This window comes from Anomaloglossus baeobatrachus, chromosome 1, assembly GCF_048569485.1.
Source record: "Anomaloglossus baeobatrachus isolate aAnoBae1 chromosome 1, aAnoBae1.hap1, whole genome shotgun sequence".
Classification (NCBI taxonomy): Eukaryota; Metazoa; Chordata; class Amphibia; order Anura; family Aromobatidae; genus Anomaloglossus; species Anomaloglossus baeobatrachus.
The window spans coordinates 382482676-382507831 of record NC_134353.1 but is presented as its reverse complement, the minus strand read 5'-3'; the positions used below and the strand labels follow the sequence as shown (position 1 = coordinate 382507831).

Genomic DNA, 25156 nt, shown 5'->3' with positions numbered 1-25156 from the left:
CCATTCACAAGATGGGCGGACAAAAAATTGGAGGTGTGTTTGAGTTTGATCCGATTCGTGGACCAAAGGGACAGATGTCAAAGACTATCTTTGTGAAGTAATGGACATCACACAGATGCTATCCATAATGCATCTGTGTGCCGTCTGTTATAACTCATGGATTTGTGAAACTGCTCATAGGCATGGGTCATCAATCTCTCAAAGTCAGTGTTAGCTAACATTAGGCCTGATTTAAGTGTACGAGTTTTGTGCGATCCGTGTTTTTTACGGATAGCACTTGTACTTGTGATAGACTATGCTTTCCATTCACATCTCTGTGATTCTTTGTGGATTTTGCATTCCACACTAAATAGCGAAGACAGGTGCTATTTTGATCTGTGGGTCAGATTAAAATTTGCAATTTAAGTCTATGAGTAGATGAAAAAATTAAACCATACACAGCTGATATCGTAGCGTGGTCTGATTTTCATGGACTGTTAAAATGGAGAAGGTGGAGACACTTTTTTCCCTCCACGTACGAGAAAAACTGGTGACACTCACATCACATTTGGTCTGTTTTTCTTATACATGGAAAAATCGGACTTCTGAATGAGGCCTTAATCCTTAATCCACTGTTCCAAGCCTAATCCATACTTTCTAATTCTCTGATACAGGTTGTTCTTAGTGTCACCTGTCCATACAATGCTTTTCCAGAAGTGATCTTCCTCTTCTTTTTTTTTTTTTGTAAGGTCTAATCTGGTCTTTTTATTTTTAATACTGATTAATGGTTTGCACCGTGAAGGCACCTCTGTATTTGCTCTCATGAAATTTTCTCTTTATGGTAGACTTAGATACTGAAACACTTACATCCTGGAGAGTGTTCTTAACTTGGGTGGAAGTTGTAAGGGCGTTTTCTTCACAATGAAAAGGATTCTGCAATCCTTGGACAGCAAGGCCTTTTAGAGTGCCAAATCTCCGCTTTTTCTCTGATGGATTTCTTCTTTTTTCAGCCTAATGATGGTATGTCTCACTTCCTCTGAGAGAGCTCCTTTCACCACATGTTGTGGGTTTAAAGCAACAGCTTCCAGATGCAAGTGCCACACCTGGAATTAGCTCCAAACCTTTTATCTAATTAATTTATGATGAATATTAACTAGGTAATAGCCCATGCAGACAATTGAACACATTTTGAGATAATTGTCCAAATACTTTGGTCCCTTGAAACAGAGACAGTTACATATTAAAGAGCTTTACTTCCTTAACCCTTACTCGAATTAGGATGTGAATACCCTCAAATTAGTGCTGAGAATCTTCACTTTAACCTTGTCACCCATCAGCTTGTTTTCACACCTTGTGACAAAGTTACATTTTTTCAACTCTGACCAGTGAGTCTTAGACTGTTTTTTTTCATGTGACATATTGTACTTCATGTTAGTGGTAAATTAAGGAAAGTATTTTTTGCGTTTGTCAAAATATTGTAAATTTGGCAAAAATTTAGAAAATCTCACAATTTTTAACTTTGAATTTCTATACCCTTAAGCCACAGAGTTATGTCATACAGAATAGTTAATAAATAACATTTCCCACATGTCTACTTTACAGCACATTTTTTGAAACACCATTTTTTGTTAGGAAGTTAGACGGAATAAAAGTTTATCAGCGCAATTTCTCATTTTTCCCACAAATTTACAAATAATTTTTTTAAGGGCCAGAAAATATCCAAAAGTGACACCATTCTAAATATTTCACCCCTAAAATGGCTCATAACCACATCATTCAAGACGTTTATTAACCCTTTAGGTACTTCACAGTAACTAAAGAAATTTGGAAGGAAAAAATGAACATTTTACTTTTTCCCACAAAAATAGTTCAAAATTTTGCATTTTCACGAGGGTAGCAAGAGAAAATGCACCATACAATTTATTGTGTAATTTTTCCTAAGTACACTGATACCACATGTGTGGTAGAAATCTACTGTTTGGGAGCATGGCAGGGCTCAGAAGGGAAGGAGCGCTATTGGAACTTTAAAGCGCAAAATTGTTTGGAATAGATAGACACCGTCACATTTGGAGAGCCTCTGATGTGCCTAAACAGTGGAAACCCTCACAATTGACCACATTTTGAAAACTAGACCCCTCAAGGAATTTATCTAGATGTTTGGTGAGCAGTGCACCTCGAACCCCCAGGTTCTTCACATAATTTTATAATGTTGAGCCAAGAACATAAAACAAATACATTTTACCTCAAAAATGTTACTTTAATCTCAATTTTTTTCAGTTTCACAAGAGTAACAGGAGAAAATGCACCATACAATTTGTTGTGCAATAGCTCCTGTGTATGCTGATATCCCATGTGTGGTGGAAAACGACTTTTTAAGTGCACGGCAGGGCTTGGAAGGGAAGGAGTGCTTTTTACTCTTTGAACACAAAATTGTCTGGAACATTGCGTTTAGAGATCCCCTGATGTGGCTAAACAGTAGCAATCTCCCACAAGTGATCCCATTTTGGAAATTACAGCCCTCAAGGAAATTATCTAGATGTTTGGTCAGCACCTTGAACCTTTAGGTGCTTCACAAAAATTTATAACATTGAGCTGTGAAAATAAAAAAATAATTTTTTAACCACAAAAATATTGCTTTAGCCCAAAATTTTTCATTTTCACAAGAGTAACAGGAGAAAATGGACAATACGATTTGTGCAATTTCTCCTAAGTTCGCCAATACCCCATATGTGGTTGAAAAATACTTTTGAGGCACACTGCAAAGCTCAGAAGGGAAGGAGCGCCATATTAGCTTGCAGATTTTGCTGGAATGATGTGGGTGTGCCATGTCATATTGGCAGAACCCCTGAGGAGCCAGAATAGCAGCATTCCCCCATAAGTAACCCCATTTTATAAACTTCACCCCTCATTGAATTCATCTAGGAGAGCATATTGATAGGAAGGGAGTCTCACAAAATTTTAAATTTTATAGTATTGAGCGGTGAAGAAAAAATAATTTGTTTTTTAACAATAAAATGTTCCTTTATCCCCAGATTTCCAATTTTCACAAAGGGAATAGGTAAAAAGGCCTCATAATGTGTGATACAATTTTTTCCGAATGTGTCAATCAATACCCCATATATGACTGTATAGTATCGTTTGGCAACACGACAGGGCTCGGAAAGGAAGGAGTGCCATTTCACTTTTGAGCACACAGTTTCCTATAATAGTATGCAGACTCCATTTGCAGAGCCCCTAAGAGACAGAATAGCAGAAACACCCTCAACTGACCACATTTTGGAAATTACACCCTTCTGAGAGTTCATTTACAAGTGTAGTGATAATTTAATCTTTGGAAAACACCCATGAAGTCAAATTCAGTGAATGCTGCAGAATTAAAAATTGCAAATATAACCTGGTAATGTTCAGTACATTGTAGTGCCTCTACATTGTGCCAAGCTTGTACTTCTGGAGACACACACCCTGTAAAGTAAGCAGACTCTATTCACTACAAAGCCAAAACAAGTACCGTATTTTTCGGACTATAAGACGCACCTGACCATAAGACGCACCCTGGTTTTAGAGGAGGAAAATAGGAAAATAAAATTTTAACCAAAAAATATGGTCATGACACACTGTTATGGGGCGAGGATCTGCTGCTGACACTGTTATGGGGTAATGTCCCCAAATTCTCTACTAAGGTACCCCATTCTGGTAAGGATCCTCCTGCCTTGTATATGATCCTACTCATATACCCCCCATCCATCCTGCTCATAATATACCCCCCATCCATCCTGCTCATAATATACCCCCCATCCATCCTGCTCATGATATACCCCCATCCATCCTGCTCTTGATATACCCCCATCCATCCTGCTCATGATATACCCCCATCCATCCTGCTCATGATATACCCCCATCCATCCTGCTCATGATATAACCCCATCCATCCTGCTCATGATATACCCCCATCCATCCTGCTCATGAAATGCCCCCATCCATCCTGCTCATGATATACCCCCATCCATCCTACTCATGTTATACCCCCATCCATCCTGCTCATGTTATACCCCCATCCATCCTGCTCATGATATACCCCCATCCATCCTGCTCATGTTATACCCCCATCCATCCTGCTCATGTTATACCCCCATCCATCCTGCTCATGTTATTCCCCCATCCATCCTGCTCATGTTATACCCCCATCCATCCTGCTCATGTTATACCCCCATCCATCCTGCTCATGTTATTTCCCCATCCATCCTGCTCATGTTATTCCCCCATCCATCCTGCTCATGTTATTCCCCCATCCATCCTGCTCATGTTATTCCCCCATCCATCCTGCTCATGTTATTCCCCCATCCATCCTGCTCATGTTATTCCCCCATCCATCCTGCTCATGTTATTCCCCCATCCATCCTGCTCATGTTATTCCCCCATCCATCCTGCTCATGAAATGCCCCCATCCATCCTGCTCATGAAATGCCCCCATCCATCCTGCTCATGTTATTCCCCCATCCATCCTGCTCATGTTATTCCCCCATCCATCCTGCTCATGTTATACCCCCATCCTGGTATATGGCCTGTGGCACAAAAAAAAACAAAACGTTTATACTCACCTTTCCTCACTCCCTGAAGCACCGATCTCTGTCTCAGCTGCAGCGCCGCTGTGTGGAGCCGTCACCGCATGTGGAGCCGTCACCGTCTGCAGCATCGCGAATCGATGTCTTCCTGTCTGTGCCGGTCAGCTGAGCTGGTGGACACTAGCGGCGCGCACAGCGATGACGTCATCGCTGTGCGCGCCGCTAGTGACCAGATCAGCTGACCGGCACAGACAGGAAGACATCGCGCAATGCTGCAGGGGGAAGGCTCCACACGCGGTGACGGGTGAGTACACTGATTCACTGCTCCCCGCGCTGATAATGATGCACGGGGGGCAGTGAATACAGCCGCACATGATCACTCCAGGCTGTAGTTGCCAGGGGTGATCACGGCCGGCTGTTAATTATGCGCGCACCCCCCTGCCCATCACCCCGCCCACCTGTCAGCGCCGTGTTCGCTGAGAGATGATGGGCGGGAGGATGGGCGTGCATATGTAATGAGCGGTCCCACGTGGTCACGACAGGCGCTGCTGCAGCCTGCTCGTGCCCCCGATGACCTGCTCCACCGCAGCACCCACATTCCCGGCCGCAGCCCTATAGTCAGACCATAAGACGCACCCCCCACTTTCTCCCAACATTTGGGGGGAAAAAAGTGCGTCTTATGGTCCGAAAAAAAACAGTTAACATCTACCTGTGATTTAGACACATTATGGTGCTGAGAAGAGACTGTGGCATTTAGATTTGGCAGCGCAGACTTTGCTGGATTTCTTTTTTGGGGGGACATAGCACTTTTCCAGAGTCTTTGTGCTACCAGTAATGTGGAAGCCCCCTATATTTCCATTAACAGATGATAGACATAAGTGGGAACTTGATTTTTGTGTGTGTTGAGTTGAATGATATTTGGTGGCAATTTGGGTACTGTACATTTTGGATCAGTTCACATTTATCCTGTGCTCTATGCTGAGCATTTAGATTAGAGTTTCCATCTACATCTCCAAAATGCATGATTCAGGTGAAACTCTCAATGGATCCATTCACTATATTGATGCAGCAGAGTTACGCTGGACTTCGTTTGGCCTCTGCTCAGTGGTGTATGTCTTTTCAAAGGTGAACAAACTGTTGTTGACCGCACTTTTGTATACGTCTAAATAGACAGGTAAAAAGATGGACACTGCCGGTCCACAGGACAGATAGATAAAGTATAGTTAAATAGACTCCTTCTGCCTCATTACAGTGAATTTTGTCTGAATCACGTTTTTCAGAGATATATTCATAATCTGCAGTGTAAGTGCCCAGCGTAGAGAGCATGATTAATGTGAGTCACGCTATTTCTGTGATCTTTGGGAGGCAGAATAAACAAATCAAAACCTTTTGAAGAATTGGCTTCATTACTATTTTTAACGCTTATCACCTTGTGGTATACGCGATAAGGTGCCTTTATTCCTCAGGTGAGTATGATTACAGCGATACCAGATTTATATAGTTTTTTTTAGGTTTGACTACTATCACAACGCTTTTTTACAAAACAAAGGTTTTTTTGCATAACTGTATTTTGAAGTATATAGACATTTAATTTTTCTGCCAACAGAGTCATTGAGGGCTTGTTTTTTGCAGGATAAGTTGGAGCTTTTATTGGTACCATTTTGGGCCCTTGTAATTTTTGATTGCTTTGTATTCCGCTTTTTGTGAGACAAAATGAAAAAGAAACAGCATTTGTGGAACTGTTTGTTTTTTTACCAATTCATATAATTTTTTTCTGTTTTGTCACTTTTACACCACAAAAACAATTTTTTATAAAAAAAATAGTTTTTGCATTGCTGTATTCTGAGAGCTAGAGCTTGTTTATTTTGTTGCTGATGTAGCTGTTTGATGGCTTGATTTTTTGCGTAACAAGATGATGTTTTCAGTGATACCATTTTATATACATGTGCCTTTTTGATCGCCAATTATTTTACTTTTTTGTCAGCTGTATTATGCAAAGACATAGTTTTTGCTATTTTTTTTATTTTTGTTAATGTGTTTACAGAAGAGGTTTACTAGTTTTACATTTTTAATTGATTGGGTTGTTCTGGATGTGGCGATACACTTTTTTTATTACATAAATATACATAATAATTGGAATAATGTTCTCTATTTTCTTGGTTTTTAAAAAAATATTATCCACAATTTTTTTTTTAAACTTTTTTTTACTTAGTTCTCATATGGGAGACTGACCTTAATTGCTCTGTTTCCCAGCCCTCTAAATACTGCGATTGAAATTAATCACAGCACTTAAGGGGTTAAACAGTCAGGGACAGCGCAAGGACTGTCCCAGGCTCCTTTACCTGCAAGATTGCGAGAACCAGTACGTCTAAGGTCATGAAAGGCCCATATTGATTAAATAACTGTCTTAAATATGTTTTAGTAAACATCTAAAATGCCAAAATATATGTCACTGTCCAAATATTTCGGGGTGTAACTGTACATACTGTCAGGATTCCCCCTGTATTCCCTTCGGTCACATTTCTGAATTTATGCAATTTGCACGCTTGCGGTCATGTACTGACTAATCTTCTGCACGTCTCCAAATTTTCTTCAATTGAGTAGTCTTCAGTAGTTTACACACTACTCGGCACATGACCGCGTGAATGCAAACTGCACTGCATAAAGGCGTACATGTAACTGCCCACGCTTACTGGGATTATAGAGTAATTGTAACAGTATGCGGATTGGAAACTATCATGATTCGGAAGTCAAATATTTTTCTTTCGAAATTGGAGAACCTCTTTAACTGTGCTTCTGCTTTACAAGTCCAATTTGACAATGTATATACAACGTATATTGCCGCCTGCTGCAGCATTTTGCTTTCAGTTTGTGTAACTACTTAGCATTTCTTGTAAAGTCCTTTTTGGCAATGTCTGAGTACTTAGGGTTGAAAAGATTGTAAAAACTTAATTATAGTGCTGTACAAAATGTATGGTAAAAGAAACAGTGACAATGACAATGGATGGACTAATGTAAAAGGAAAAACAAACAGCAGCTAAGAATACTGGAGATGCTAACAGCAGAAGCAGGAGCAGCAATCACTGATGGCACCAGCCGAGCAAGTGTAACATGGGGCCAGGAATGCAACACGCAATAAGGATGACTTCTAAGGGTTTTTTTCAGGTGTGAACAGGGAAATGAGGAATCATAGAGTAGGACTTATAGCAAGAAGAAATACAAAGCAAAAAAAATTAAACAGTTGGCATGTGTGGCGCCCTGGACTAGCCAGGTCGTCACAGGGGAGCGAAGTGAAGCCAGCACACACAGGCAGGACCTGTGGACCCCGACCAGGCTTGGAGTCGCCATTAGAGGTCAAATCCGTCAGTGACCGGAACCCCAGGGGTTTCCTAACAGCCAAGACCCGATTGAAGGCAACCGTCCGACCAGCAAAAGGAAATACAGCTACCGCCACAGCTAGAGTTCCAAGGGCCAGAGCCTGCGGGCAAAAGGGCTCCTCCGGCACATACACACGCTGGGGAGTGGGTTACCGGTGGGAATCCACCGGGACCGAACATACACAAAGGTGCAGGTAAAGGCAGCCACCACTAACCGTGCAGGAGAAGCCACAGCAGCCCGCTGCGGGACCCGTCCATCCAGCCGTTTGGTTTACCAGAGACTTTGCGTACCTTTGTGGCTGACTGAGTACTACCGTGCCATCCGGCACTGCGCTGCGCAGTCCAGGCGACCCTGCACCCATCCAACCCTGCCTCCCCATCATCTCACTGGGCCCCGGGACCACCAACCCCTACCCACGGAGGGGGAAAACAACATCCCAGCTGCTCCCTGCCATCGCTCCAGGGATCGCCATCACCAGCAGCGGTGGTGCCCAACCTCACCACAACCCGTGGGTGGCGTCACGGACCAAACCCCCAAACTAAACTACCCCCTTTCACTCACGGGCGAGGAGCGCCGCTCGAGTCCCCGGATCCGGCCCACCTCTCGAGCCACCGAGCAGCCATCGCAGCAGCGCCAGACCCGAGCGTTAGCGAGCGCAGTGCAGTGGCGTCCTTCCCCGCCCGCGACAACTTGGCGTCACGAACAGGATCTTACCGTTCTGCCGGCTGGTAGAAGTGCGCCTTGTGCCCCACCGGCGGTGTCCGGCCGAAAAATTTCAGAATCCGCCATCTTGGACGCGAAGATTTTCCCGCTCGAGCATCTTCTCGAGCAGTGGAGGCGCGAAAGCAGAAGCCCCGCCCCTGAAGAGGAGGTGCCAAGAAAAGACCAAGGGGGGTGGAAACAAGATGTCTGCGCCCGACGGAGCCGCTGGAGGAGCGGCGGTTGCAGCCTCAGCGGTACCTGTGGATGGGAATGGGCCAGCCCGTGCTCCGGCCACACAAGCAGGGGAGGCCACGGCACCCGCCATTGCTCAGGTGATGCCGTTCTTCTTGCCCTATGTGCCCGGAGCTACCTGACTGCCGCAGTACGACGGGAAGCCTGACGCTTTACAGGTCTTCCGGAAGAAGCTTAACCCGGTCCTAGAACTGTATCCCCTGACCGATAAGCAACGTGCAGCGGTAGTGCTGGGGCAGCTAACTGGCGCGGCTGAGCAGGAGACGGAGACCTGGACTGAGGGGGACCGGTCCTCCGTGGGCCGTGGCCACTATCTTTGAAAAGCTACAGATTGCCTTCGAGACCCGCACCGAAGCCGAGCTGCGGATGCAGTTTTATCAATGTCGAGAGCGGCCTGCAGATAGTATTAGAGACTATGCCTTGCGCCTGCAAACTTCCATCCGTACACTGAAGCGGGTGGACACCATTAATGATGCGGACAGCAACAAAATGTTAGTTGAGCAGTTCGTGCAGGGGATGGGATCCCCGGAGGACCGCAAGCAGCTCCGGCTGTGGGCCCTAGAACACCCTAATGTGGACTTTGCCGTGCTGAAAGAACAGGCCATCAAAGCTCTGCAGCCCCCAGCATCCGACGTCCCTGAAGCGGCCCCATGGTCATGGACGGCTCCCATCGTGGTAGCCCCTTCTCTCTCAGCTCCCTCGGCGCCTGAAGCCCCTGGCGGAATGATGGAGGAGCTGGCTGCCCAGGTCCGTCACATGGATGGAGACCTCGCCAAGATCCTCGCCGCACTCCAGCCTCCGACGAGACCCAAGACCCCGGGGAGGATGCAGCTCACAGACAGCCTGGAGGACGTCCCCTGGATGCAGCGGAGAAGGGCCAATGACTCACGGTATGGACCTCCAATTTGTTACAGGTGCAGCAAGCCCGACCACTACTCCCGACGGTGTCCGTTAAACGAGCAACCCCTGGGGCCAAGGGCCAATCCTCAGGAGTAGAACAAAGTGGCCCCCCAGACTGGCGGGACCGGTACATCGGAGCCCGGCCCATCATCCCTCTGGCAGTGGACGGCATCCCGCTGATGGCACTCCTGGACACTGGATCCCAGGTAACCACGATACCCTACACACTGTACCAGTGGTATTGGGGGAATGATGAACTTGCCCCTCCAGATGGTAGCGTGACACTGGTCGCAGCCGACGGACTCCCCTTGACCCAAGTGGGGTACAAACAAGTGGCCATGACCGTAGGTCGGGCTGAACTGCAGCACCAGGGAATGATTGTGATAATGAATGAACCCAGCGACCATAACCCGAAGGTAGTGCTAGGGACTAATGTGATGGAGCACTGCATGAGTGAGATGTTGACCCTACTGCAGCAGCTGGCCGCCACAGCAGCGGGAGGCCGACAGAGGGCTGTGCAGCGTGAGATCCGGGCCTTGATGTATCGGCAGCAAGTGAACTCAACAGGAGGGGAGATTGGGGGAGTGAGAGTGATGGATGCGGCCCCTTTGATTGTGCCTCCCAGGAGTGAGATGATGATTTGGTGCAGGGCAGAGGTAGGTCCCCAGGGACGGGATTACCCAGCCATGGTAGAGCCCATGCCCTCCGAACACTGGCCCACAGTAATGGCCGCCCTAGGGGTGGTAGACGTCAAGAAAGGGAGAGTGCCTGTAAGAGTGTTTAACTGCGGGGAGGAGGAGGTTAGGCTTCCCCGATACACCATCCAGGAAGCCATTCCCCCGACCACACCGCCTCCTGCCAGTCACCACCCATCCCCGGAACGGTTAGATGAGTGGTGTCAAGAGTTACATGTAGGCACTGATGATACCCCCACACATCACAAAGAAGGGGTATACAGGGTGGTACAGGAGTACGAGCAGGTTTTCAGCAAACATTCACTAGATTTTGGGTGGATTAAAGGGGTCCAACACCACATCCCCACCGGCGAGCATCCCCCCCATTAAAGAGAGATACAGACCTATCCCCCCTGCACACTACCAATGCGCCAAAGACATGTTGAGGAACATGAAAGAGGTGGGGGTTATTCGGGATAGCTGCAGTCCCTGGGCCGCCCCGCTGGTGCTGGTAAAGAAGAAGGATGGCACCATGAGGATTTGTGTGGATTACCGGAAGGTTAATCAGATAATACATAAAGACGCCTATCCTCTGCCCTGTATTGAAGAGTCCCTGGCCGCGCTGAGAACCGCTAACTACTTCTCTACCCTGGACCTCACCAGTGGGTACTGGCAGGTGGCCGTGGCGCCCAAAGACCGTGAGAAGACCGCCTTCGCTACACCCATGGAACTTTGTGAGTTCAACAGCATGCCGTTCGGGCTGTGCAATGCCCCTGGAACCTTCCAACGGCTGATGGAATGCTGTCTGGGACATCTGAACTTTGAGACCGTCTTGCTGTACCTGGGCGATGTAATTGTATACTCACAGATGTATGAAACCCACCTGGAGCACCTGGCGGAGGTGTTCGCGTCCCTTGACAAGTACGGGATGAAATTGAAGCCCTCCAAGTGCCATCTATTGAAGCCCAGGGTGCAGTACCTCGGACATGTGGTGGGCGCGGAAGGCATCGCCCCAGACCCTGAAAAGATCACTGCCATTCAGGACTGGCCGAGGCCGACCACGGTGAGAGAGATGAGACAGTTCCTGGGTCTGGTGGGCTACTATCGCCGCTTCATTAAGGGGTACACGAAGATGGCCGCCCCCATGCAAGACCTCCTCGTGGGACAGACCAAGGGGGGCAGGTCCCCTGGAACCCCGTTGGCGTGGGAAGAAAAGCATGAAGAGTCCTTCCATCAGCTGAAGACGGCCTTGACCGGGGAAGAAATCCTGGCGTACCCCGATTACAGTCTCCCGTTCATCCTCTACACTGATGCCAGTAATGTAGGTTTTGGAGCAGTCTTATCCCAGGTCCAGGACGGAAATGAGAAGGTGATCGCCTATGCTAGCTGGAAACTCTGACCTACAGAAAGGAACCCTGAGAACTACAGCTCTTTCAAGCTTGAGCTCTTAGCACTGGTGTGGGCTATCACCGAGCGATTCCACCATTACCTAGCGGCAGCCAAGTTCACTACTTATAGGACAATAACCCGCTAACCCATCTGGATACAGCTAAGCTGGGTGCATTGGAGCAGCGCTGGGTGGCCAGGTTGGCTAACTATGACTTCACCATCAAGTACCGAGCCGGACGAAAAAATGCTAACGCAGACGCACTCTCCCGGATGCCCCAGCTGTTGGGAGAGGGGCCGGACGATGATGACCTCGAAGAAATCGAGTTGCCTGCGTTCCACCGGCCGCCAGCCGATAAGTTGCATGTCCAGCAACAACAAGTGAACTTAGATCCGCTGCCCAGCCAAGGGTGGCAAGAAGCCCAGGACCAAGCACCTGCTGTCCGCTTGGTCAAGACCCTGGTGGAACAAGGCTCTGCCGGAATAGACCCTGCCACCCCCGCCGAGGCCCAATGACTGTGGAGAGAACGAGGCCGGCTGTACCTGCACCAGGGGAAGCTGTATCGGGAATTGATCAACCCGAAGACCCATGAGAAGGTTCGCCAGCTGGTGGTTCCCCAGGCTAATGTGCACACTGTTCTGCAAGCATACCATGATGGTGCCGGGCACTTTGGGTGGAAGAAGCTGGAGATGCTGTTGAGGGAACGGTTCTATTGGAGTGGGATGCGGGAGTCGGTAGAGGCCTAGTGCCGGGAGTGTGGTCCCTGCACGCTGAGGAGAAGGGATGAAGCTAGCCAGAAGGCCCCCCTACGCCCAATAATTACCCATCAACCGCTGGAGCTGGTCGCCCTCGACCACGTGAAGCTCACCCCTAGCCGAAGTGGGTACACCTACGCTCTGACCATTGTAGACCACTATTTGAGATTCATGGTGGTTGTCCCAGTTAAAGATCTGACCGGGTTTACTGCAGCCAGAGCCTTCCAGGCCTACTTTTGTCGGCCGCATGGGTACCCAGAGAGTGTGCTTACCGACCAGGGCCCAGCTTTTGAAGCGGAGGTGTTTCAAGAATTCTGCCAGTTGTATGGCTGCGAGAAAATTCGGACGACGCCCTACCATGCCCAGACAAATGGAATGTGTGAAAAAATGAACCATCTGGTCCTGGGTCTCCTCAAGACATTACCGCTAGAAGAACGGAACCTGTGGCCAGAAAAGCTGCCTGACCTGGTCGATATGTACAATAACATCCCTTCCAGCTCTACCAAATGCACACCGGTGTACCTGATGAGTGCTCGGCCCGGTCGGCTGCCAGTAGACCTAGAAATGGGTTTGGAAGCCCCAGAAGCCCTCCCTTCGACTGCTGGATCGGACACTTGGCGGAGGGCGCAGAACCGACAGGTCCAAGAATACGTAGAAAAGAACTTGTGCCTGAGTCGGGGACAACAAGAACAGTGCTTCAACAGGAAGGCTTCCGCAGGTCCCTTTCAGCCTGGAGATGTAGTGCTGAAGCGAAAGAGAAGAATCCATAAGCTGGATGACCAATGGGAGAGGACCCCGTATGTTATACAACCCACTGAATGGGAGAATGGGAAAGCCTACCAGATCAGCCGCGACCAGGGAAAGACTTCGGCTACGGTTTCCAGGGACCACCTGAAGAGGTGCCCACCACCGTTGAGGGTGGCAGCTGAAGTTCCGGCCCCCAGACCGGCTGGGGAGAAAGAAAAAGAGGTAACCAAACACCATGATGGGCGATTTACCGGCAGCTTGGCCTACGCAGAACGGCGCAGTGATTATTCCAGTGATACTGTTCCCAAAACCCGTGGAGGAAAAAGAGATGGAAGTAGTCGCCAATGAACCAGTGCCCAGGGATGCACCTGTACCCAGCCCCCCTATGTCTCCGCCTGCCCCACACGATAGCCGGGGAGGGGAAAAAGCTGTTTCCTCCACCCCACTGCCTGTCCCCACTAACAGTGGGCCCCGAAGGTCCACACGCCCCAACCTAGGCCGACCCCCGCTTAGGTACAGGGAAACTACCATTTAGGGGTGTTATATGTTGAATGTGTAAATGAGTAAATGAATGAATCAACCAAAGTTTAACCTGATTGGCACCGTGATTGACCCGGCCGTTGCCGGCAAGTAGTCCCCGTAGGGACCCTTTGTACCGTTGGCATGAGGAACTCTTCTTGGACATGCCTGAGAACTTGCAGGGCACCCACGAACTGGTGGGATTGTAAATATGTTGGGGCATGTTTTCCGTTGTCGCCTCCGGAGAGGCAGATTTGGAGGATGGGCCTGGAGGAAAGTGATGGCCCAGGCCTGCCACTACCGCAACCGGTGGCGATCCTCCGGGGGTCAGGGGTCCCCCATGGACGTGGGGTCCCCTGAAGTGACAGTCGGGTGCGAGACACCATACCCGTTCCCGCTCGGGCAGCCTGGATCTGGACTGGGGTCAAGGGGTGCTGCCCATTTTCTTAGGGGCAGCATCAAGGCCAGGTTGCTTGGGTGGGAGAGCGGAAGCTGTCCGTTATTATTAAAAATGTAAATATATGTGTTTTTGTAATGTTCAAGTGACCTGCCTCCTGTAAGGGAAGATTTAAAATGCATATGTTGAAAAGTTTTAAATGTTATTTCTCTTTTACAGTTAAAAAAGAAAAATAAAACCGGTGATGGACGGGCAGCCCGCGGACGGTCTGCATTTAACCAAGGGGGAATGTGGCGCCCTGGACTAGCCAGGTCGTCACAGATACTACAACACACCCCCCCACCCTGAGACAGGCACATCAGCCAGACACAAAATCCTTGTGGCCTCCCTCCAGGGGCTGATGTCCACACCAGGTGGTAGGCCCCACCCACTGAGGAGTTCACAGTCCTGGAGGCGGGAGAAGGAAGTCAGTTCAGAGGAGAGTTCAGTTAGAGAAGCGAGGAGCAAACTGACCGTGTCCGGGTGTGTGGCCTGGGCACCAAGAGCAAGGTTGGCAGACGGTGGTGGCCGTCTGCAGGAGAGGCAGATCAACGCGGAACCGTAGGACTGGGGACGGGCGGTGGCCCGCCGGTACCGAACCGGGGAGCGAAGTGAAGCCAGCACACACAGGCAGGGCCTGCGGACCCCGACCAGGCTTGGAGTCGCCATTAGAGGTCAAATCCGTCAGTGACCGGAACCCCAGGGGTTTCCTAACAGCCAAGACCCGATTGAAGGCAACCGTCCGACCAGCAAAAGGAAATACAGCTACCGCCACAGCTAGAGTTCCAAGGGCCAGAGCCTGTGGGCAAAAGGGCTCCTCCGGCACATACACACGCTGGGGAGCAGGTTACCGGTGGGAATCCACCGGGACCGAACATACACAAAGGTGCAGGGAAAGGCAGCCACCACTAACCGTCCAGGAGAAGCCACAGCAGCCGGCTGCGAGACCCATCCATCCAGCTGTTTGGTTTACCAGAGACTTTGTGTACCTTTGTGGCTGAGTGAGTACTACCGTGCCATCCGGCACCACGCTGCGCAGTCCAGGCGACCCTGCACCCATCCAACCCTGCCTCCCCGTCATCTCACCGGGCCCCGGGACCACCAACCCCTACCCACGGAGGGGGAAAACAACATCCCAGCTGCTTCCTGTCATCGCTCCCGGGATCCCCGTCACCAGCAGCGGTGGTGCCCAACCTCACCACAACCCATGGGTGGCGTCACGGACCAAACCCCCAAACCAAACTACCCCCTTTCACTCACGGGCGAGGAGCGCCGCTCGAGTCTCTGGATCCGGCCCACCTCTCGAGCCACCGAGCAGCCATCGCAGCAGCGCCGGACCCGAGCGTTAGCAAGCACAGCGCAGCGGCGTCCTTCCCTGCCCGCGACACATGTTTCACAGATACACTCGACTGCTGAAATATGTATTAACACTGAGGAATAGAGATGAGCAAACCTGATGTTTGGTGTTTGATGTTCATACCGAACACAGATTTTACAACAAAACTCAGAATTCAGGTTTGGCGTTTGGGTTCTTTACATATGCAAAGCTCTTGAGCGATCATTGCTCTGCTCTGTTACACTCGGTGCTCAGCCCAGTGCGAACCGCTTGCATTGTCTGAATAGCTCGCCCTAAAGGGTGCTTTACACCCTGCGACATTGCTAGCGATTGCTAGCGATGTTGAGCGCGATAGCACCCGCCCCCGTCATATGTGCGACATTTATGATCGCTGCCGAAGCGAACATTATTGCTACGGCAGCGTCACACGCACATACTTTGTCAGCGACGTCGCTGTGACCGCCGAACAATCCCTCCCTCAAGGGGGAGGTGCGTTCGGCGTCACAGCGACGTCACCGCGACGTCACTAAGCGGCAGGCCAATAGAAGCGGAGGGGCGGAGATGAGCGGGATGTAACATCCCGCCCAAATCCTTCCTTTCGAATTGCCGGTGGACGCAGGTAAGGATATGTTCGTCGTTCCTGCGGTGTGACACACAGCGATGTGTGATGCCGCAGGAACGACGAACAACATCGTACTTGTGGCAGCAGCGATATTAAGGAAAGGAGCGACGTGTCAAAGATCACTGTTTTTGAATGATTTTGCGATCATTGATCATCGCTCCTTGGTGTCACACGCTGCGATGTCGCTACCGGCACCGGATGTGCGTCACTAACGACGTGACCCCGACGATATATCGGTAGCGATGTTGCAGCATGTAAAGCACCCTTAAGGGTAACAACAGTGTGATCTGATGTAGTATGCACCAAAGATAAAATACAAAAACTTCTCCCACGCTCCCCGGAAGTGATCTGTTTATGGCTGGCTGCATATGGGCGGAGACCCAAACTGGCCAATTAGTGTCTTACATTGCGGTTCTCATTAAGGGGTACTTTGCACACTACGACATCGCAGGTGCGATGTCGGTGGGGTCAAATTGAAAATGACGCACTTCCGGCATCACATGCGACATCGTAGTGTGTAAAGGCTCGATGATACGATTAATGAGCGCAAAAGCGTCGTAATCGTATCATCGGTGCAGCGTCGGCGTAATCCATGATTACGCTGACGCGACGGTCCGATGTTGTTCCTCGCTCCTGCGGCAGCACACATCGCTGTGTGTGAAGTCGCAGGAGCGAGGAACATCTCCTACCGGCGTCACTGCGGCTTCCATAGGATATGCGGAAGGAAGGAGGTGGGCATATGGGGCGGAGACCCAAACTGGCCAATTAGTGTCTTACATTGCGGTTCTGATTAAGGGGTACTTTGCACACTACGACATCGCAGGTGCGATGTCGGTGGGGTCAAATTGAAAATGACGCACTTCCGGCATCACATGCGACATCGTAGTGTGTAAAGGCTCGATGATACGATTAACGAGCGCAAAAGCGTCGTAATCGTATCATCGGTGCAGCGTCGGCGTAATCCATGATTACGCTGACGCGACGGTCCGATGTTGTTCCTCGCTCCTGCGGCAGCACACATCGCTGTGTGTGAAGTCGCAGGAGCGAGGAACATCTCCTACCGGCGTCACTGCGGCTTCCGTAGGATATGCGGAATGAAGGAGGTGGGCGGGATGTTTACATCCTGCTCATCTCCGCCCCTCCGCTCCTATTGGCCGTCTGCCGTGTGACGTCGCAGTGACGCCGCACGACCCGCCCCCTTAATAAGGAGGCGGGTGGAGGGCCAGAGCGACGGTCGCAGGACAGGTGAGTCCATGTGAAGCTGCCGTAGCGATAATGTTCGCTACGGCAGCTATTACAAGGATATCGCTGCTGCGACGGGGGCGGGTACTATCACGCTCGGCATCGCAGCATCGGCCTGCGATGTCGCAGCGTGTAAAGTACCCCTTAGTCTGGGTCTTAAACCAAACTTTATCTAAAGTCAGGCAGAACAGGCGGTACCGACCTTCCTTGGGTCCCCTTATCTCTACTGAGGAATCTTTTATACAAACAATAACCCAACCTTGGTCCAGTGTTTTAGTAAATGGGCTGGGGAATGGAAGCAGTGCTAAGGGACCTCAAAGGGTTATACAGTTAGGTCCAGAAATATTTGGACAGTGACACAATTTTCGCGAGTTGGGCTCTGCATGCCACCACATTGGATTTGAAATGAAACCTCTACAACAGAATTCAAGTGCAGATTGTAACGTTTAATTTGAAGGTTTGAACAAAAATATCTGATAGAAATTGTAGGAATTGTACACATTTCTTTACAAACACTCCACATTTTAGGAGGTCAAAAGTAATTGGACAAATAAACCAAACCCAAAAAAAAAAATTTTATTTTCAATATTTTGTTGCGAATCCTTTGGAGGCAATCACTGCCTTAAGTCTGGAACCCATGGACATCACCAAACGCTGGGTTTCCTCCTTCTTAATGCTTTGCCAGGCCTTTACAGCCGCAGCCTTCAGGTCTTGCTTGTTTGTGGGTCTTTCCGTCTTAAGTCTGGATTTGAGCAAGTGAAATGCATGCTCAATTGGGTTAAGATCTGGTGATTGACTTGGCCATTGCAGAATGTTCCACTTGTTTGCACTCATGAACTCCTGGGTAGCTTTGGCTGTATGCTTGGGGTCATTGTCCATCTGTACTATGAAGCGCCGTCTGATCAACTTTGCGGCATTTGGCTGAATCTGGGCTGAAAGTATATCCCGGTACACTTCAGAATTCATCCGGCTACTCTTGTCTGCTGTTATGTCATCAATAAACACAAGTGCCATTGAAAGCCATGCATGCCCATGCCATCACGTTGCCTCCACCATGTTTTACAGAGGATGTGGTGTGCCTTGGATCATGTGCCGTTCCCTTTCTTCTCCAAACTTTTTTCTTCCCATCATTCTGGTACAGGTTGATCTTGGTCTCATCTGTCCATAGAATACTTTTCCAGAACTGAGCTGGCTTCATGAGGTGTTTTTCAGCAAATTTAACTCTGGCCTGTCTATTTTTGGAATTGATGAATGGTTTGCATCTAGATGTGAACCCTTTGTATTTACTTTCATGGAGTCTTCTCTTTACTGTTGACTTAGAGACAGATACACCTACTTCACTGAGAGTGTTCTGGACTTCAGTTGATGTTGTGAACGGGTTCTTCTTCACCAAAGAAAGTATGCGGCGATCATCCACCACTGTTGTCATCCGTGGACGCCCAGGCCTTTTTGAGTTCCCAAGCTCACCAGTCAATTCCTTTTTTCTCAGAATGTACCCGACTATTGATTTTGCTACTCCAAGCATGTCTGCTATCTCTCTGATGGATTTTTTCTTTTTTTTCAGCCTCAGGATGTTTTTCTTCACCTCAATTGAGCGTTCCTTAGACCGCATGTTGTCTGGTCACAGCAACAGCTTCCAAATGCAAAACCACACACCTGTAATCAACCCCAGACCTTTTAACTACTTCATTGATTACAGGTTAACGAGGGAGACGCCTTCAGAGTTAATTGCAGCCCTTAGAGTCCCTTGTCCAATTACTTTTGGTCCCTTGAAAAAGAGGAGGCTATGCATTACAGAGCTATGATTTCTAAACCCTTTCTCCGATTTGGATGTGAAAACTCTCATATTGCAGCTGGGAGTGTGCACTTTCAGCCCATATTATATATATAATTGTATTTCTGAACATGTTTTTGTAAACAGCTACAAAAACAAAACTTATGTCACTGTCCAAATATTTCTGGACCTAACTGTATGTATTTTCAAGGAAATTGGAGGCTCTGCAATATTGGGAGTTGAGGTGGAAAAAATTCTGTATGAATCAAGATTTTTGGAAAAAATATTATCAAACCTAACAAATTTGCAGTTAAAATGTATTGTAATCATCTCTTAATGAAACCATTATTTTACCATACAGTGTACTGGAAAAAGGAAAAAAAAAAAATCTCCAAACTAGTGAGTTTGCAAAAAACTGCAATTCTGAAATAGTTTTTCTTATTTCACTTAGTTTAATGTGGGGTAAAAATGCCCTGGAAACGTTTCTCCAGCTCAGTATGATGATTACGTTGATTTCAAACATTGTTGCTTTCTTATTTTAGGAGTGAAAAAAATGTAGAGCTTTGTAAAAAATAATATTGGCTTGTGTTGCTATTTTTTGAGACTTTCACATTTTTTTAATAATTCTGTTGATTGATCTGGTCCTGTGTTTTACATGCCGAGTTGCCTTTTTTATTGATATCAAAATTGGGTACATACACTTTTTTAATATTTTTTTTGCAGAGGGGTGTGGTGATTTGCAATTCTAAAGGGGGCTTTGCACACTGAGATGTCGCTAGCGTTCGCACCCGCCCCCATCGTTTATGCGTCATGGGCAAATCGCTGGCGGATAAAATCGCTAGTACCTGTCACACATACTTACCTTCCTAACGACGTCACTGTGGCCGGCGAACAGCCTCTTTTCTAAGGGGGCAATTCCTGTGGTGTCACAGCGACGTCACACGGCAGGCGTCCAATAGAAGCAGAGGGTTGGAGAGCAGCCACATGAAAGTCACGTCCACCTCGTTGCCGGAGGACGCAGGTACGGTGTTGTTCGTCATTCCTGGGGTGTCACACGTAGCGATGTGTGCTACCTCAGGAACGATGAACAACCTGCGTCCAGAACGAGCAACGATATTTGGGAAATGGACGACGTGTCAACAATCAACGATTTGGTGAGTATTTTGCATTGCTAGCGGTCGCTCGTACGTGTCACACGCAACGATGTCGCTAACGAGGCTGGATGTGCGTCACAAATTCCGTGACCCCCAACAACATCTCATTAGTGATGTCGTTGCGTGTAAAGCGGCCTTTAAGGCTCAGTGAAACCTCATTCAAATTGTAGGCTTTGCATGGTTCCACTGCCGGCTCCTGTCATACAGCTTCTATGTAAGAGAATAGGAACTGTGCTGCAGTAGCCAACAAAGGCAAGTACTGGGCACAATACTTTGAATGGAGCTGCCCTATGCAGCTCTCTATTCAGTGTTTACATCCGGCCGGCACCATGGCATAAAACAACTGATTGGTGGAGGTGCTGAGTGTTGGACCACCTCTGATCTGCTATTGAGCTGTTGAAGATCTATTCTACACATATGCATGGACAATCCATTACATTTTCAATAGAAATAGATGCTAAAGTGCTGCCAAATCATTTTTTTAGTTTTGCTCATCTCTGCAATTTACTATTAAATATTTATGAGTAGAACAACTCCATTTACAAGCTAGTTTGTTCTATAACAAGTAGGTCAGGTATTCTAAGGGTTATCGGTTCCATAACGGTGCACAGCAGCCTGTAGTGTCTTGATGGCATTGCTGTAGAAGTAATCCTCTAATGTAGGTGTGGATAAGTTAAACCTCCAATGTAAAAAAAATGCACAGATAGAATTTAGTATTCAAGGAAAGGAAAAGTTATTCATTGATTTCCTCTCTTTGTGCCCTTCATACCAAAACAGAGCTTGTCCTGATATTACAGCCAAGTGGGATGTTGACTCATGATAACCGCCATTCTTCAGAGCCCCCTCACTGTCTATTTACAACCTAGAGATCCCTTTCCAACAGCGCTAAAAGGTTTCTGGGACTTCATCCATCCCTTCTCCCTCCCCCTGCTATAAGAATGTGTTATATGTACCTTGTGGTTGGCATGCATCCTAAGGATTACAGGAGAATGCAAAAGAGTTGAGAATATATATTGATTTTTGTAGTATTAAACAATATAGTTATTGAGGAAAGAGTAAAACTGAGCTTAAAAGAGTTTTGCAGAAGAATATGCTCAGACACGTCAAAGAGTGTATTGATGAAGAACAACCAAAATTCTGAGCGGGAGATACATCCATGTAACCTTTGTATGACTCTAAATTGATGTGCTAAAAAAAGACCAAATAAGAATACAAAAAACAAACTTTCATTTGGTGCTATGCCTTTGGTAGAAATGAAGAAATAACACTGCAGTATCATCAAATGTGTACAAGCTCAAACAGGGGTCCAACGCAAAAACCACACATGCAGTACAATAATCAGAACAGTCGTCCTGTGTCCTGATAAATGGAATAGCAAGGGCTACTGTGCAATTGTCTTTTTGGGGGTTTGAGATGTTTAATGTATTATAGAACTAATAGACCCCAACTAGGTAAAGAATAAAAAGAGCAACCTCGCCAGGAGCTATAGACTACCACCGTGACCGCTACACAACACTTGGTTAGGTTTCGTCGAACTTCTAATAAAGTCAATGTGACAGGAAATGAAAGCAAAGTAGCTAATTTTTAAACAATAGACTTCCATGAATGATTGAGATCAATAGATACATAGCTTCACGACACAACTCAAATATCTACCTTTATGTTTACATGGTGGGGCATATAATAATAATATTTATTCATTTATATAGCGCTATTAATTCCACAGCGCTTTACACTCATTGGCATTACTGTCGTTGTGCCGCCCCATGCCAGCACCCGGGCCGCTGCTCCGATCTTGATCCGCGGTGGCTCGAGGGGTCTCCGGACCTGGGGGGTCTCGCGGCCACTCGATGAAAGGGAAGGGGGGTATTTACAGTGGGATTAGACGTTTGTGACGCCCCCCACAGTGCGTGGTAAGATAAGGTACTACCGCTGCTGTTAGGGACACCCAGTGGCGGTGGTGAGGCAGCAAGATGTTTAACCCCTCCGTGGGTGGTTTTTTTTTGCCCCGGGAGCCCGGTGATGGTGGTGAAGGCGTGCTGTTGAGGAGGAAAGGGTTTCTGCGTACTCACTTAGTCCAAGAATACTGACACCGACAGCTTGTAAACCAGAATTCTGAGCACCGCTGCAGAAAGGAGGGAGCACGCTTGGATTCGTGCCCTTGGTGTTGCTTGTTAGACTATGAGCTTTTTCGTGGCACCTTCTTCACTCTTTGGACCCTGTAGTGTGGAATTATTGGGGTCCCCCTCACCCGTATGGCTAACGGAGTAAGCTTGCTCTCAGGGTTCACGCTCGGGATTTTCTGGACTGTGTTTGGGAAAGTCCTATCCCATCGGTGCGCTAGTACCCTGATTTTGGAGCGGGTGGGGGATGAATCCTGAATATCCGTCGGGTAAATTACCGGGCTTCGTGAAGCTACTTCCCGGCCTAGGGTCCACGTACCCCGTCATGCCCTGGCCCCTGCCCGGAGATGATTCAAGGCCGCCGGCTGCCCTCCTTGGCAGATCCGTGCCCCTTGACATGATCTCCTGCGGCCGGGGTTCCAGCTCCTACCAGGCCCAGACCAACGTCTGCTACCTAGTATTCTACAAGGAGCCCCGCTCCTGACCTCTTCTCTCCTCTCCTCACACTTCACTTCTCTTTTTCTTTTGACACTTTTCACTTCCCCTTACCAACTCCCCAAGTGGGTGGCCCTATTCCCTTCAGGCCCCCCAATGGTGTGTCTGGTGGGTGTGGTGCAAAGTGTTTCTAGGATTTTGACTGGCTTGGCTCTTAACAACACCAACAGACAGGGATCCGTAACCAAGGAGGATGCGGATACTGTGCAGAAGGGCAGATTGCACAATACCCTGTGACGACCTGATAGGCCAGGGCGTCACATCGCCATTGGGGCTCACAATCTAAGGTCCCTACCTGTATGTACCTGTGGGGGAGGAAACCGGAGAACCCAGAGGAAACCCACATAAACATGGAGAGAACATACCAACTCCTTGCAGATGTTGTCCTTGGTGGGATTTGAAACCAGGACCCCAGCCCTGCAAGACTGCAGTGCTAACCACCTACTGATCCACCATGACACCCAATATACATGGTTTTCATTATAAAAAAAGTTCTAAGAACATTTTCTATTATTGTATCTTAAGAACGCAACTCAAAACTGAAAGGCAATCAACACACATTGCAACTGGATTTCCAAACTGAAATTACAGACAGATCACTTCCCATTTGCAGTGCCCTTCCCACTTCCACAAAGTTGTAAATCCCATCAGTGTTTTAAAGGTAATCTGTCAGTAACTTGTAGGCCAGCAAGGTTGAACCCATTGGTACCTTTATATATTCATTCTGTTGCCCGAATCCTAATATTGTCACATTTTTTGCAAATGAAGTGTTAAGTGCAACAGGAAGCAGAATGCACTTACCAAATCTCTGTGTCCACTATTATTAACATTATTGGTGCCTCCCCCACTCAGCTGATTGCTAGCTGACTTTACCTCTAACATTAGGTACCAGGAAATAGTGTTCCTGCAGAGATCAGTGGTCTCCTTGCTTCTACTCAGTAATTTCGTCTTCTAAGCACATAGGCATCATTGTTTTGCTGCACATGCTTGTAAGTGTAATTGTGCATTGCTCGCTCATCACCACAGTATTGATGAAATACCATCTATATCACAAATAAACATTTACACCTAGGTAACTTATCGGTGACATCTGCTCTGGAGTTCTCGTTCCTTTTGTCTCCATGTAGTACAGACACCATGATGAGATTTCACTAACACAGCCTTTCTCTTTAGATTTGACTCTTCTCCGTCTTCAGCAGAACATTCTGACATTCTGGCAGTAAAATAAAAAGTTTCATTTTTCTGCCCCAGAAATATAAATATCTCTCATGCTGCATCCCTGAAAAAATAATTGCCCCTCACACTGACCATCTCCATAATATTCCCTCACATATTGCCTCACTCCACAATATCCCCCACATACTGGCCACCACTATAATATCCCCCAACACACTGCTCTTTTTCATAATATCACCCCACACACTGCACCTTTCCATAATGTCCCTCCCATATTTCCCCTTTCTTTAATATCTCCGCCATACTACATCTCTACATAAATTTCCCTCACGGTATTCTTTTTACTATGTCCCCTTTCACAATTCCCCCCATTTGCTGCATAATGTCTGAATTTTCTCCGCAATTTCCCCCAATGCCCCATAATCTCCCTTATAAAGTAACAGCAATCTTCCCCAACCACTGACCCCTCATCTAATCCATATCTTATTTTCGGCTCCTCCTGGAGTGCTTACTAGAGCACGCTCTGTCTTCTCCACCTCAGCAGAATCAGTGCTGACGGCAGTGTGATGACATCAGCAGGGTCTCCAGGTTCCCGTGTGCTGTATGTTATGCAGGCCTTGACCCTGGAATTGCTGACTCCGGTCTACCTCCCGTCTCCTTCCCCCATTCCCATTCTTATCTAAAATGACTACGCAGACACCGAATATCTTTGGATAATTCTGGCCATAGCAGCCATTTTATTAACATAAATACATAACCAATAAAATTGCAATATGGTAAGGTCCTTGAAGCTACAACCCTGGTGATCCCCATAAACCGAACCATAAAACCAACTTGCTCCCAGCCGTTACCCACACTGGCTCAGGCGCACCAAACTGTAAGGGTTAATCCTTCATTAACCCCAACACACCTGCAGGGGCCCCGATATCCCCGTCGGGATTCC

General features: G+C 47.9%; 1 protein-coding gene across 1 annotated transcript in view; it reads right to left on the bottom strand.

Moving 5' to 3' along the window:
* The window catches only part of LOC142293460 (neurturin-like), a 439898-nt gene that overhangs the window by 146028 nt on the left and 268714 nt on the right, over positions 1–25156 (bottom strand). The gene's annotated exons all lie outside the window — the stretch shown is intronic.